The sequence below is a fragment of the Strix uralensis genome, chromosome Z (genome assembly GCF_047716275.1).
Source record: "Strix uralensis isolate ZFMK-TIS-50842 chromosome Z, bStrUra1, whole genome shotgun sequence".
NCBI lineage: Eukaryota > Metazoa > Chordata > Aves > Strigiformes > Strigidae > Strix > Strix uralensis.
In genome coordinates this window covers 37,985,787-37,997,839 of record NC_134012.1, presented here as the reverse complement: position 1 = coordinate 37,997,839, position 12,053 = coordinate 37,985,787, and the positions used below count along the sequence as shown (strand labels likewise).

The 12,053-nt window shown below is 48.2% G+C and overlaps 1 pseudogene; it reads left to right on the top strand.

The window, feature by feature from the left end:
- The first annotated feature begins 6,928 nt into the window (after window positions 1–6,928).
- LOC141938237 (U6 snRNA-associated Sm-like protein LSm5) lies at window positions 6,929–9,806 on the top strand (annotated as a pseudogene).
- Window positions 9,807–12,053: the final 2,247 nt, after the last annotated feature.

Sequence of the window (12,053 nt, the reverse complement as noted above, 5' to 3'; positions counted from 1 at the left end):
GGACGGAGCAGAGGGAAGGACCCCTCCTCCCTCCACCTGCTGGCAATGCCTCTTGCCTTGGGCTTCCCCGCTGGCTCCCGGGCTCCAGCTGCACTTGGTGCCGCTGCTCACCACCCTCTGGCCTTGGCTGGTCAGCCACTTTCTACCCACCTCCCCCTCTCCTCAGCCAGCCCACGCTGCTTCAGCGTCTCCACGGGGCTATTCTGGCAGACGCTGCGGAAAGCCTTCCTCACGTCTGGGTGGACAGTGGCCACCGCACTCCTCTCGTCTCCCCAGCCAGTCATTTCACCACAGAAGGTTATTAGGTGGGGCCAGCAGGGTTTCTCCTGCTGACTCCATGCTGACGCCTAGTTCCAATGACCTTCGTTCCTTCATGTTTCCAGGACGTGCTGCGGCATTCCCAGCACCTCCATGAACACAGAAGCCCCTTTTCTCATCCAATATAATAATACAATAATATTATAATAATTATAATAATAATATAATGGTGCCTGGGACACACACACACACACACAGAGTGACAGAGAGGGGTGTCTTGGGAGGAACCAGGCACCTGGGGAGTCCCCAGCCCCACTCTGAGGGAACCCAGATGTCCGGGGGGTACCCTGGTGTGTGTGGGGGTCACTGGAGTGGAGGTTGGCCACGGGGGTGTTTGGGGAAGTTTTGGGGTGATTTGGGGTACATGGGCTGATTTGGGATGATATGGGGGGCTTGGGGGCATATGGGGAGGTTTTGGGGGTGATTTAGGGTATATGGGGGTTTTTGGGGTGGTTTGGGGGGATATGGTGTTTTGAGGGGATATGAGGGTTTGGGGAGTGATTTGGGGGGTATGGTGGTTTGAGGGGATGGGGGGGGGATTTGGGGTATATATGGGGGTTTGGGGGGATATGGGCAGGTTTTGAGGTGATTTGTGGGGATATGGGGAGATATGGGGGATTTAGGAGGGATTTGGGGGGGTTTGGGGTATACGGGGAGGTTTTGGGGGTGATTTAGGGGATATGGGGAATTTTGGGGTGATTTGTTGAGATACAGGTGGTTTTGGGGTCATATGGGGGATATGGGGGAATATGGGGGTGTTTTAGGTTTAATTGGGGAGTTATGGGGTTTTTGGGGGATGTGGGGGTGGTTTGGGGGGATATGGGGTTTTTTGGGGGTGATTTGCTGGGATATTTGGGGGTTTGGGGTGATATGGGGGATATAAGGGGGACTTTAGAAGGATATGGGGGTTTTGGGGTGTAATGGCAGGTTTTGAGATGATTTGTGGGGATATAGGGGAGATTTGGGGGGGTTGGGTGGATATGGGGGGTTTGGGGGCACATGGAGAAGTTTTGGTGGTGATTTAGGGGATGTGGGGAGGTATTGGCGTGATCTGGGGATATACAGGATGTTTGGGGGTAAAATGGGGGATATGGGGAAGTTTTGGGGGGGTTTGGGGGGATATGGGGGGTTTTGGGGTGATTTGGGGGGATATGGGATGTTGGGGGGATATTGTGGTGTGATTTGGGGAGATATGGGTAGTTTTTGGGGTGATTTGGGGGATATGGGTGGGTTTGGGGTCATATGGGGAGGTTTTGGGGTTGATTTGGGATATATGGGGAGTTTGGGGGGATATGGGGGATATGGGAGGGATTGGCGGGATATGGCGGGTGATTTGGGGGGATATGGGTGGTTTTGGAGGGGATTTGGTGGCATATGGGGAGGTTTGGGGGATATTGAGTGGTGATTTGGGGGTGATATGGGGGTGTTTGGGGGTATATGGGGGATAGAAGTGGTATTTTGGAAGGATATGGGACGGTTTGGGGTGATATGGGAAGGTTTTGAGGTGATTTGGGTGTATTTGAGGAGATATGGGGCATTTAGGGGGGATCTGGTGAGATATGGGGGGGTTTGGGGGCATATGGGTAGGTTTGGGGGGTGATTTAGGGGATATGGGTGGGTTGTGGGTTGATTTGGGGATATAGAGGAGGTTTAGCGGGTATAGTAAGTTTGGGGGTGTTATGGGGGTGGTTGAGGGGATATGGGGGTGATTTGGGGTTTATGCGGGTTTGGGGGGATATGGGGGATATGGGGGTGTATGGGGAATTTTAGGGGTGATTTGGGGATATATGGAGGGGTTGTGGTGATATGGGGGTATATGGTGGGGTTGGGGGTATATGGGGGTGATTTGGGGGCATATGGGGGGTTTGGGGGTGATTTGGTGGTATATGGGGGGTTTGGATGGGATATATGGGGGAGACCTGGGGGATATGGGGGTGTTTGGGGGATATGGGGGATATAAGGGTTATTTTGGAAGGATATGTGTGGTTTTGGGGTGCTATGGGAAACTTTTGAGGTGATCTGGGTGGATTTGGTGAGATATGGGGGTTTGGGGGGTTATGGGGAGGTTTTGGGGTTGATTTAGGGCATATGGGGTGTTTTGGGGTGATTTGGGGAGATATGGGGGGTTTGGGGGTGATTTGGTGGGATATGGGGTGGTTTGGGGGGATATGGGGGATATAAGAGGTGTTTTGAAATGTTATGGGGGTGTTTATCCCCCACAAGATCCCTCCCAGTACCCCAGCAGCCCCCACTGGACCCTTCTTGCACCCCATTACTGTCCCCCAGGACCCCAATATCTCCCCCAGAAACCACCCCCAGGAGACGATCATTAGACGCTCCCCCCCCCCTTCCCACCCCCAGACACTAATAACCCCCTGAACTCCCCCATGACCCCAATAACACCCCCCAAGCACCAAGACCCTCCACCAATACCTCCCTCAAAACACCCCCAGGACCCCAGTACCTCCCCCAGAACCCCCTCCAGGATGTCCCCAATCCCCCCACCTCAGACACCAATATCTCCCTCAAGACCCCCCCCGAGGACCCCAATAACCCTCCCAAACCCCTCCAGGACACCCCCCACCCCCCGACTCCATTACACTCCCTCTAGGACCCAAATAACCCCCTCAAGACACCAATAACTCCCACAACTCCCACAGAACCCCAATAACACCCCCCCAAGAATCCCCCCAGCTCCCAAATCCCCCACTCACGGCACAGGCAGGAGTGTGGGCAGGTTCTGGGGGGGGGACAACGTGCTGGAGCCCCCCCGGGGGTCCCCTGGCCCCCACAGGGCCTACTTCCTGCTGACAGTCTGTGAGGGCCTATGGTCTGCAGTGAGGCGGCCTAGGCAGGAGGTCCTCCAGCTCTCTGTGGTCTGCACTGAGGGATGTTCCAGGAAGAGAGTTTGGTTCACCCAGCAAGTGGGAATTCCTCCTTTTAAAACACTCGCTTTGTTCTGGATGGCTGAATGAATTTTTCTCCTGCAAAGGTGGCACCAGCACCAGCAGCACCAGCACCAGCAGCACCAGCACCAGCCACCAGCACCAGCACCAGCACCAGTGGTGGTGGCTCCGGCCTAGCAGTGGGTGAGTGCAGGGGCTGGGGCCGATTTCCCTGGAGGGGGTGGTGGGATCGCCAGGGAAGGGGAAAGCTTTGGTCTAAAAACCCAAACTTTTTCATGGTTCTGATTTTTTTTAAAAAAAGTTTTGTTGTCACAGTTCGGGCTGTTCAGATGTTCTGATGTGTGACTGTGCTTGTTCTTTTACCTTGAACTTGGTGGGTCTTTGCTGTCTGTAAGGGTCTGTTGTGTCTGCGGGGTTTATCTATCAGGTTACCCCAGGGAAAGTGAATTTTAGCTCTTTATTTTTACTTCAAGTGTGAAAGAAGTGACACATTTAATATTTTCTGCTCTCTGTGGTGATTTGGGTTGTGTGGGTTCAATCTGATGAACACCTCAGAGTGGTGCTTCAGAGGGTGCCAGTCACCAGAGCCAAGAGGTGCTGATCAGAAACCTGCATTAAGCCCGAGGGCGAGAGCTGGCCCAGGTGGGCTCTTGCCTTCTGGCTGTGGGACAGTTTTTCCCAGGTCGGGGGTGCTGGGAGCGATGTGGGGGGGTGAGCATGGGGGTGTGCTGGAGCCCAGCCCCTTTGCAGAGCCCCGCTGCTCCTCTGGCTTTCTGGACAAAGTTCAGTTTCTGTGCTGAGCTTCTAATTTGCACCTTTTCCAAAAGACAAATCCTGTTTGTTTCAAGTTGGAACGACCCTGCTCTGCTTTCAGAAAAGAATCTCTTGACATCTGCAGGCAGAGCAGAAGTCTCACACAATGAAGGTACAAGAAGTAATTGAAAAGTAATTAAAGGACAAGTTTCTGTGTGCTGGGATCCTGGAAGTGCTTCTGGTTGTGAAATCCGGCAGCAACACTTGCTCTGAGACTGCAAACAGCCGGCAGAGCTCCTGCCGTGGGTGGCACTGCTTCAGCCTCCCCTGTCAGCCGCTCCTTCATCTCCAGCTCTCTGCTCTGCACCAGCTCTGCATAAAATAGTCGCTTTTCACTGCATGTAGCTGTGGATTGCTGTAAACGTGATGTAACTGGTTGCCATCGTTCTTCTTTGCAAGCTTGTCCCGCCTGATGTGCTGTCGGTCTGCAGATCGTCACCTCGTTCCTAGGTGAGTGTTGGGGCTCCTCCTGGGGTCTCCTGTGCATCTTCTTAAATGTTGACAAAATGCCCATGTGAAAATAGAATTAATCATCAGAATAACTGATAAGGAAGAATTAATCAAGATTTAAACAAAACCAGGCTCCTGTCCAGAACACCTGTGTAGTTCATCTTGCCTGTTTTTCCTTCCCGTCGCTTTCAAGCTCCTGTTCAGTTCTGCTGTGCCCTGCATCTCTGCTTGTTCTCATCCCGATTTCATGTAGCCAGGCAGACCAGTTTCCTCCTCCTCCTTTTCCCTGGTTTTCTCCCTGTCAAATCTGTTTTCTGTAATTGCCTGGTCTTCGTGGAAACACATTTAAAAACTGCTCTCGCAGGTTCCCCCCTTTCAGGAGGTGCCTGTGGCTGCAGGGATGCCGTGCGAAGCAGGTGGGACAGGACTGGTGTCTGCTCCGGGTCGGGGTTTGCACCCCTCGGGTGCTGCGGAGAGGCAGGGTGCTGTGGGCTCGCGGCGGTAGCTCGGGCTCGGAGCAGAACCTGGTGTTTGGGGAAAACGTGAGTTTTCCTGGAGTGACTCCCTGTCCCTAAGGCTGGCTGGCAGCCTGCAGCCGGCGTGTGCCCTGTGCCGGGGAGCTGGCGGGGGGCTGTCAGGGGAGCGGAAAGGTCTGACAACACCTTTCTGGGGCGCTGGCTGGGACAGGCTGGGGAGGTCTTGAGCTTTGTGTGTGGTGGTCAGGGGAGGCCATGCAGCAGATGGAGCCGGCTCGTCTCTGATCGACCTTTTGAGGCAAGTCCTGTTGGGGATTTAGGTTTTAGGACAGTTAACTGAAATCTTGCTTTCTAAGTTCTTGCTGATCGATATGAAAAATGCAACACCTCAGAATGGCAGTAGTCAGAGGTGGGCTGCATCTGGATCCAGGTGATGCTCCTCTGTCCTTAGAACTTAAGGAAGGAAGCTTGCAGGTGTCAGTAGTGCTGCTGCTGAGGGGATTGGGTTTTCCAGAGCTGGGGAGCAGATTCTTACCCTGTCTATACTGCGTCTGCACTGTGAAAGCTTGTGCACAGTAATGCCTTGCTGTCTGACCCTTCTGTTTCAGAGCTCTGCCGTCAGTTATTTAATACCCTGCTCTGGTTACTGTTGTCATGGTCCTGTTTTCCTTCATCCTTCACTGACCATGGTGAGCAGCAGGCATTTGAAGGTGGTGATGAAAATGTGATGGATCAGGAGAGGCAGCAGGACCACTGGCAGTGAAAGAGTTGTCAGGTGTTCAGTCTCACAGGAGAAGCAGCTGAGAGGTTTCAGCATGGTGATTTGTTTGAAGATGGGTCACACGGGGTCACCAGGACATCATGAAGTTTAATTTTGTGTTATAAAGGGATTTTCCACTCTAAAGCTCAGGCAAGTAGCAGTTATTTCTTGGTATATTAAAAGCAGTTAGAATTTCCTCTACTACTTCTGTCATTACCAGGTGTTGAACTGGCAGCTGACAACCCCAGAGGTCTCGCTTCTGTCTCACCATCTTCCACATCACACCAGCTGTTCTTGGTGGTTCAGCTGTGTGCATTGCTGAGGCGCCTGCACACATTCCTCTCTATCCCATTGTTTCCTACGGGAAAAATGGAATTGGGAACAGTCGCACTTTGGGGATTCCATCCTGGGCAGGCGATGGGATGTGCCTGAAACTGTAGTTTGACTGTATGGGGGATTATTGCAGAACCAGAGCGTAGGGTTGGGGAGTCAAAACGTTTCAGCAGCAATGAAGAGAGAAGTATGGGAAGGTTTCAGCTGCAAGCCTGCACACACTGGGTGTGCATGTACTCGAATGCACGGCTGCATTGCCCCAGGCTGCAGAGGTTATTGTGTAGAAAAGCCCTTGGTTAGGGGAATAATTGTCTGTTGTTGAGGATTTCTGGAAAGTAAATGGCAGATGCATTATGCTTCTGTCTGACTTGTTTATTCCATCACTACAGCCAGGATCTCTCTGACTCTGTTGTAGTGTGTCCCTTTCTAGCCTTGGCCTGTTGTCTGAAGTTGGTCTGCTCAATTTTTGTGATCCTTAAGGATAAAGTAGTTCATGGCGAAAACTGAGTGTTCATCTGAGTTCATGCTGATAACACAGTTCATGATTATTCTGGGTCAGGGATTGTCTCTTTTACGCTACTACGGTGCTTGTGGCTGAGTCTGATACTTGGTCAGGGCAACCACAGCTCTGGAAATTGGTGACACCCTCTGCTGCTGACCCATCCGTGAGCCCCAGTGGGACATCCTGTACCATAAACCTGACACCAGGTGTGTGTCTCCCCCAGCCCCCCCGCCTTGTTTCTGTGTTTTTTACCAGTGTCAGTGGCAATTACTGCTCTGCCATCGCAGCGTTCGGGCTTTTGTTTGGGAAAATGTGCGTTCTGTAAAAGAGTCTCTTGTACCTTCGGTTTATTTACAGAACTCGTGGGGAAATGCACAGGTTCACGCATTCCTATTGTGATGAAGAGGGATAAGTTGTTGGAATGCTTCTAGGATTTGATGGCTTTGTCAGTCTCCTTTGATGGGAATGTTTAAGGCTGTCGGCTTTATGCTTTGGCTTAATTCCCACATTGCTTTTGAGAGGTTTGAGTGCACTGACTAGAACCTTTTTGTAGGGATCAGTTGTATTATTCTGATATTTTGATTTTACGGATAAAGTTACTGTTCAGTATGAGATGAAAACAAACATTTTGCCTTTAAAACTCTGGGCCTTATTTTCCTTGAAACTGGATTTTCAGATGTGGTGTTAGAAGGCATTGCAGAATTCTAATTGTTATTTCTGCATCTTGTTGCTGTTTAATGTTTGGTGGCCTGAAGAACAGTACTGTGTAAGATCTATAAGCAAAGTGGTTTTGTATTTTAGGAATACCTGCCAGCTGAATAGTTTATACCTTGGACTTAAACTCTAGAGGGTGATCTATGCAGGACAGCCATGTCATAGCGTAGCTGGTGCATGATTTCTACTTGTAGTCAGCTTCCTAATTTGTAGGCTTAATTTTGCACGGGTTGTGTGTTGAACTTTGCAGCAGTTTGTTTGCATTACCATTTGCTTGAGGCCTGGGCAAAGATTTAAAGAGTTTGCAGACTTAAGGATAAGTATTTATTACTTTGTCATGCTGTGTTATTATTTGAAACCTCTTTTGAGTATTGGTGGTATTCAAGAAATTGCCAAGATTTAGAGGGTGACTCTATACCTTTATGTACTGAGCAGAAAAGTACAATGGATCTTTCTAGTTGCCGGGCAGCTTTCTTTGCTTTCTTTGGTCAATCTATCAAGATTATGCTGCGGTGTGGCTAATTTAGTTGGTAGTTGCAACAACTGTTGTCTTAATGGAGAGACTTAGGTCAGTTCTGTAATGAAAACTGGGCTCGCTGTCCCTGCTTCTGTGTTCGTACTCACTTTCTCTAACGCTGCCTCAGTGAGATTCCACTTGAGGGCCGAAGAATCACAAAGCTGGACCAGATTTTGCTAAATGGAAATAACGTAACAGTGGTAAGTCATTGTTGTTAAAAGGCTGCAGGCATATATTTTCTGTACCTGTAAGCTGATCAGTAACTGAGTTCAGCTAGTTCAAGCTGCGCTTTCCAGACACTTCCATTACATGAGGTACTTTCAAGTAGCTTCCAGGGCATATGTGTGTATGAATGATGCTGGAAGAGTGATGTGGCTGCCTTACTTGGTACGTGTTACAGTTTAAAGAAAAATAAAACGAGAAGTGCGTGGCCTTAATTTTATTTTGGTGAGTGTTTTTCTGGTTTTCAGGTGTGCAAGGGAATCACTGCCTTTGTTACCCACTCTGTAGGCCAGCTCATACAGTGGCTTTTAACTCGTGAGTGCTTGCGTGCATAAGTATAGAGGTGGAATGCATCTACATTTCATCCATTACTGTACATATAAATGTGTTTGCAGCAGTTTGGATGCTTAGAAGCTCGTCGAGTCATTTGGCGGTTGTGGTACCGAGCAATGCCCGGAGAGCTGTACCTTTACATGCTCAGGAGAGAAATCTGGAGGTCTGTTGGATTATACCAAATCAGAAGCACCGTGACTTTTAGTATATTGTGTGCTGATGTCTGTAGATCAGTACTGAAACAGTCATGAAATACTGTGATTAAGCATCCCTAAGCTGCCTTCTGCAACTTCCTGAATACCACAAAAGCAGACCCATGGTAGTTCTTTGCTTGTCTGCATGGATGGCTGCAAAGTCTGGCCTTCCTGCAGAAGGGTATTCCTAATTTTGTGGGAAGAGAAGAGGAGGACTGACTTGAGTCAAAGTTGGCTCTGTGTGAATGGGGAGTAATTTCCATTTTGCTGTCTTAGCTACCTTGCGCCTCCTCGCTGTGTGTCTGAGCACGTGCCATCTTGACTTAACCAAAGCAGAAAAAGGGCTTAGAAATTACTGTGCTGCATCCTGAAAGGATAGTGCATGTTCTGACTTCTTGTGTGGGGTGAAATTGCTACCGTCCAGTGAAGCTGCTGGTGTGTTCTCTTGAAGCAGGAGCTGGTGATTCTTAGCGTGCAAATTTCCAGCAAGACGTAGAGATGTTTCTGTATTCGAACTTGTGTCTCTTTTGGGGACACATCTTCCCACATCAGGAGGACTGTGCTTTAGACTTTTCCTTACTTTGGTGCCAAAAGCAGCAAAGCTCTTTGTCTTTAGAAGTGCTCAGCTAATTATTAAGAATATATCAGTAAAAGGAATGGTTATTCTCTTTTCCCTTATTGATGTTTTTGCTTTTGTATTCCCTTTTCTGTTGTTCAGTTCTTTACTTTCTTCACAGGAAAATGCTATGCTGACTTATTCCCTGCTGCCTGTAGAAGGGCTCAGGCTCGCTCGTAGTTTTTGGGCTCTGCTTAGCAATAGAAGTTGGAAAGAGGAGACCAACTTCCCAGTGTAGCGACAGTCTGGGGAAGAATTGGCAATTGGAGAAATTCTTCATGGAAGGGAGCATGTTCTTTGTCTTTCTAAAAATGAGCTGTAGTGTTTCTAGACAGACTCATCTCCTTGAAGTGAATAACAAAGACAAAAACCAGGATGTGTGTTATCTAGGCACCCCTTCATGTTTTGTTAAACATTCTTTGCGTTTTGGAGATTTTGGCTTTGGCCTGCACTTCTCTGGCAGTAACTGACTTCCTCTGTTGGGAGAGGAAGTTACTATTGAATCTAAAAATCACTTTTGTGATCTACCACAAAGTCTCCATCTGCTAAAAACTGTTGTAAAGCAAGACCTGTCAGGTGTGGGTTTGTGAGACTCAAATCTATGGCACTAACACCAGCTGGTTCCTGGAGAGGAGAGGGACCTGAAGTATAAATTGATGCAGCTGTCATCTATGAAGACATGTCGTATCTATATATCTATAACCTAAAGAGAGCTCTTGGGGTGTGGGTTGTTTGTTTATTTGTTTTGTTGACACACTCTTGCAGTTGGCAGTTGAAAAAGACAAGGATTTCCTCTTCAGGAAAGGTGCATTGCTAATGATAACGCTGACTTTGTTAAGTTGAAGTCGTTGAAATCACTTTCTTGTGAAGACACACTGATCTGTTCTGAACAGAAGGCCTTCTTTTTGTTAGTTCCTGTGTTCCGTTATGTCAGTGCACAAGCTAGATTTCTAACTGGTTGATGGGAAAGTAATAGTTCTGTTTCAGTTGCTGTCAGTCTTCAGTTTTTCTCCATCTGTTGCATTTGTTTATGGCCCAAGTCTATGTAAAATACAGGTCGTGAGGCAAGAGATTGCTGTTCTTCAGAACAGGGGCAGGTGCTAAGCTGGATCATTTGTTTAAACACTGCTTCAGGCTGTGTCGCCAGAAACCAGGGGGTAGAGTGCTGGAGAATTCGTAAAGCTCTTCAAAGTGGATGCAGCTGTTGGATGCTCAGCCCCCTTTGGTTCAGCTCCCTTTTGCTTGGTAGATAGACTTTCCTAGTTCATGTTCAAGGGATAAAACCAAACCAAAGCAAAGCAAACCCTAAAGAAAGGCTGGTGTTAAAACTTCTCATTGGTGTCCGCGGTGACTCTGCTTTCACCACCAAGTGCTGCTGTGTACACTCAATGAAACTGGGAGCTGCCCGTGCCTGCTTGCGTAGATCTGAGTCCTCGTTTTAGGGTCAATGTTCTTTTGACTGCATCTGTTCTCGCGTGATATAAAAACGTGACAGATATTGGGAGCGACTCTTTAGGAGAATTACTGTAAAGGAAGGAATTGCTGGTTTTATTTTGTCATGATGGACAAAAAAATAACTGATTCTAAGTCATGTCCGCTGCAGCTTATGCTTCCACAATACACTGCTCAGCTGATTTCTGTGTGTAAATGGCTTTGGAGGGCAATCCCAAAGGAGGTGCCTGCTGTTGCTCTAGGGAGAAGCAGGCTGCAGCATGGACTCAGAGGGCCAGGACGTGCTTTGCCTTCATGTCACCAGAAGAAGAACGAGGAGTTGAAGAAGGGGGCTCGGGAGCAAGAAACTGCAAGGAAGTTGCTGTACGAGATCCTTTTGCCTTGCTCTGTCTGACAGAAAAGCTGCCTTCTGCTCGCTGGGCCTTAGCCTGAAACACTGTGAGCACTCCTTGCTCGAGCCTGTGAGAGGGGAGAGGGTCCTTCCTCTGCCAGGGAGTGTGCTACTGTGGGCTGGCTTGTTCTGAATAGATGATCGGCAGTTGTCGTGTTGAGATTGCATGGTGACAATCTATACTGTTGACCCCCTGAATGGTTTTTCATTTCTGTCCCCGTTTCCTTCTCCAGCTCTTTTTAATACATCGTTTAAAACCAAAAAGTTTTAAACCTACATTTGACTGGAACATCATCTGTCGGTTTTGGCTGCAAACATTTTATTTCCTAAAAATAAGTCGCCTTTTCATCAGAACACTTAAAAGATTTCTGGACAGTGTAGTACTACTGTATTGGGGTTTTTTGAATAAGTTTCTCTACATGTTTCAGTGTGTGCACTTAATTTCTACTTCACTTAGTATTTTGAAAACAGTCTTAATCTGAACAGGAGTTTCATGCTTGGGAGAGAAGAAGAGCAGATCTTGACTCAAGAGCAGCTTTTCAAAGGGAAAGGTGAACTATTTTGTTTCATTTTGGATTTTTATTCTGATGGCACAAACATCTTGTTTTCTCAGGATTTTGTTACCTCGGGAAAAGAACTTGGTATTGCTTCGCTTCCTCCTTCTCTGGTTGGCTTGTTTGTTGTTGGTTTGTTGTTTGTGGGGTTTTTTTTCCCCGTTCCCTCCAGAGGAAGTGCTCAGACTGTTACCTTTTAGGAAGACGTTTTAATTCGTGGCTCAGAGGTCTGCAGACATCACTCTAAAAGCAGTTTCTGTGCATAATACGAAAGGAAAGATTTTTAACCTTCAGCAGAGAATACAAAGTATTCCAGACGGGTCTGGTTTGCTTTGCCTTCGGTATTCCTGTCGCCTGTTGCTTTGGAAGTGCAGGTAATAAGCTTTTCAGTTGAGTAAACGAGTGCTGGTGTTTTTTTTGTTTTTCTTCCCCTAGAAATCTAGTGCTTAATCATGCTGCGCTGTGCTGTTAGAAGTTGTGGACGCTGTGCTGTTCTCCAGAA